Below are 3,586 nucleotides of genomic sequence, written 5' to 3' on the forward strand. Positions count from 1 at the left end.
ACATTTCCATGCACTCACTAATCCAACTATGGGGAACGAAGTCATAAGCTTTCTTATAGTCTATCCACGCCATAGCCAGATTAGTGTGCCCTTTCCTGCAATCCTTCAGGATTGTTTTGTCAATCAATAACTGATCTTTTGTACCCCGGCTCTTTCGCCTGCAACCTTTTTGTTCATCAGGTAGTAGCTGTTCTCTTTCTAGGTAATCGTACATTTGATCAGCTATGATTCCTGTCATCAGTTTCCACATCAGTGGAAGGCATGTTATCGGCCTATAGTTCTCAACCGCATTCCCTTTCCTGGGATCCTTCTGGCACAACACTATCCATCCATGTGTTAACCATTTGGGAAGGGTATCCGTTCCCATCAAAATCTTATTTAGTTGATCAGCAATTCTGTCGTGCATGTTGGTCAGGTTTTTGATCCAATATCCCTGGACACCATCTTTGCCTGGAGACTTCCAGTTTGGCATTTTCTTAACTTGTTTTCTGACATTTTCAATACTTATAGTGACCCCTTCCTGTGAGTGTCTCCCTTTAACTTCATCCTTTAACTCAGACAGCCATTCTGCACCTTTGTTATGTTCCTTCTTCACTGTCCAAATATCACCCCAAAACCTTCTACTCTCCTCAGCATCTGGTACCTCGTTTGTTCTAGCTTTACCCCCATTCAATTCCTTGTAAAAAAAATTTTGGTCAACACTAAATGTTCGATTTTGTCTGAGCTGGTTAATCCTTTGATCGTATCTCTTAATTTTTGCACTTTTGGCAATCATTCTTTGTTTCAATTCTTCAACCACAGTTTTAATACCTTTCTTATTCACCCGATATTTCTCTTTCAGTCTCTGCAATTTTTCTCTTTTCTTGTGGCTGAGTTCACCTCTTAAGTCTCTCTCTAGTATGTTTACATCTTTCCTTATTCTTTTGATATCATCTCCAATGCGGCGTTTCCACCAAGGATCTTTCTTAGCTCTAAATTCCATCTTCTTTAACCCTAGCTGTTCTGCAACCCATACAGTTGCTGCCCTTATCAATTGGCGAATCATTTGATTTATTCTATTCATTTCTCTCTTCAGTTTGTTCTTATCAACCTTTTTAAAGGATATTCCTTCTGCTGTTTTCTTTTCAACATGAATTTTTCTTAGATTCTCAATAATTACCCTTTGATTTTCAGACAAGATATTCTCTAACACATCATCATCTTCGACAACAAAACCTCCATTTTGCTGATCATTTTCCTCCACATTTACATCATCCACCAAATTTTCCTCAACATCGCCATCCACAAAGTTTTCGTTAGCTATCTCCTCTCTACCATCCTCCTCATCATTATTAGCTTCTCTTTCCTCTCCCTCTATAACACTTCTTTTTATAATTTCCAACTCAAGTTCTGAAAGCCAACCGTTCTTTCTGATGGCTCTGGCCTGATCACATATACGTTGCTCAGTCGACTCAAACCCTCCTCTGTTCCTCCATTCTCTGAACATTTTTTGCCTGTATCCTCTGTTAGGTTTTCCATTTTCATCAAATGGTTTACTTCTGTAAAAACATTCCATAACTACTTTATTTACTTCTTTATTCCACTTTGTTCTCACAGTAGTAGGATAACGACCGGGTCTCCGCTGTCGAACCGGAGAACACCTGCCGGGCGAGGGACCTTCACATAAAGTTCCAGCCCCATTCACGCCGTTGTCTGGGTTATTTTGATTTGGCATTACACTCATAAAGAGGATTGTAGTGATAAGGTGTCACAACCATCAGTATTTTTATCGTGATACCATCACTAGGGAGGTTGCTATTCAAAGCTAAAGAGTCCCCCCCCACCCATGAGACAGACTAGCCCCCGCCGGACGCCAACCCGGTACTTCATGGTCTCGGGGGAATTATTATTATTATTATTATTATTATTATTATTATTATTATTATTATTATTATTATTATTATTGTTATCAATGCTATTATCATTATAATTGTTACTATTGTTATTATCATTATCATCATTATCATTATCATTGTAATTATTATTATCATTATTACTATTATCATTATTATTATTGTTATAATTATTATTATTATTGTTGCTATTGTTGTTGTTGTTGTTGTTGTTGTCATCATCACCATTATCATTATTATTGTTATTAATGTAATAACTATTATCATTATTATCATTATCATTGTAATTATCATTATCATTATTATTTTATTACTGTTATTATTATTACTATCATTATTATTATTATTGTAATTATTATTATCATTATTACTATTATCATTATTATTATCATTATAATAATTATTATTATTGTTGTTATTGTTGTTGTTGTTGTTGTTGTTGTCGTTGTCATCATCACCATTATCATTATTATTGTTATTAATGTAATAACTGTTATTATTACTCTTGATTCTTGTCATTACAATGACGGTTATTTTTATATTTTTTCTTATTCCCATCTATTATCATCATTTATCTTTATTCTTATTCCCATCTATTATCATCATTATCTTTCATCATCATCATTGTTATTTTCATCATTATCATTATCATTATTTTCATCATTAGTATTATCCTTATCATTATCATTAAGATTTATTGCTAGTATCATTATTATCATCATTATCATTGTTACCATTACTATTTCATTATTATTTTAATTAATTATTTTTATCAATATTATTATTAGTAGTAGTAGTATTAACATTATTATTGCTATTATTACCATCATTATTATCATTGTTATTATTATTATTATCATCATTATCATTTTGGTTGTTGTTCTTATCAATATGATGATTATTATTATATCATGATTGTCATTATTATTAATATCATTATTATTATTATCATGGTAGCATTATTTTTTATATTACAATTGCTATCATTGTTATTAAAATGAATGCTACTGTTATGTTTATCATTATTATTGTTATCATTTATTTTATAATCAGGATACCAATATCAGGTCGAGCTCACAGCTCCTTTCCCAACCGCTTCCGTCGTCATATCATATCATTAATTCGGAAAGAGAAAAGATAACTTTTTTGAGTGTACGCGGTATCAACCCAATGATGACTTCGTCAACGCATTTTTTAACACAAAGGTAAGTCTACCAGGACAGAACCAAAGCTGAGTAAACCATCCTGTTCAGCAATTAGAAAACAGTCACCTTCACAATTACTCTATCAACAATACTGACTTCAAAATCCTGCCTTATCACCTTAACGGATTTGACCTTATCATTGCTGAGTTACTCCATATCCTAACTATGAAACTAAAGTTAAAGCAATACTAGCACTGTAACCACCCTAAACCATCTAAACTACCAGCCACCTATGTTCAGGTCTATTACCAGCTACACTGACTTTGTTTTATGGCCATTTGCTCATTTTCATGTATGCCTGTTATTTCCATCATTTTTTGTAAAATGTATTTATGTGTGTGTATGTATGTGTATAGATAGATAGATAGATAGATAGATAGATAGATAGATAGATAAATATATATATGAATGTATTTATTTTTATATGTATATATACATACATATAAATATTTCTTTATATATAAATATATATATATGTATAGAAAAATA

The sequence above is a fragment of the Penaeus monodon genome, chromosome 43 (genome assembly GCF_015228065.2).
Source record: "Penaeus monodon isolate SGIC_2016 chromosome 43, NSTDA_Pmon_1, whole genome shotgun sequence".
Lineage (NCBI taxonomy): Eukaryota > Metazoa > Arthropoda > Malacostraca > Decapoda > Penaeidae > Penaeus > Penaeus monodon.